The following is a 492-nucleotide window of genomic DNA, read 5'->3' on the forward strand; positions in this document are numbered from 1 at the left end:
AGGGGTGGAAAATCCCATCCCACCCCTCATCCTCAGCCCATCCACCGGGTGCCAGTGACTCCCCACCCCCGCCTGCCCCCCGCATCCATCCGGGAAGCAGCGGGAGCTGGGATGAGAGGAGGGGGATGCACATGGAGGGGTGATGGTGGGGGGGTGCGCTTCACCTCTTAATTCCCTATTAACTGCTGATCAATCCAATTAGCTCCTGTCTGTAATGAAGGGCAGCTGCTTGGCTGGGGCCAGGTCTTCCCTCCCTTCCCAAAATTCATCCCAAAACGCATCTCCACCCTGGCATCCCACCAGAAGCCGGCAGGGAAGGGGACTGGGGGGTGGTAGGCTGATAGAAGGGGTTTTACCCAATTTTCCAGCTGACTCCAATTAAGTTGTTCTCTTCAGCTGTTAAATTAGCCAGAGCCCTCCCCTCTTCCCAGGGTGGTTCCTCCCCTTTCCCTCCCCACCGCCCAGATGCAGCAAATCAGCTGCTTCCCCCCC

The sequence above is a fragment of the Corvus brachyrhynchos genome, unplaced genomic scaffold (assembly GCF_000691975.1).
Source record: "Corvus brachyrhynchos isolate BGI_N302 unplaced genomic scaffold, ASM69197v1 scaffold193, whole genome shotgun sequence".
NCBI lineage: Eukaryota > Metazoa > Chordata > Aves > Passeriformes > Corvidae > Corvus > Corvus brachyrhynchos.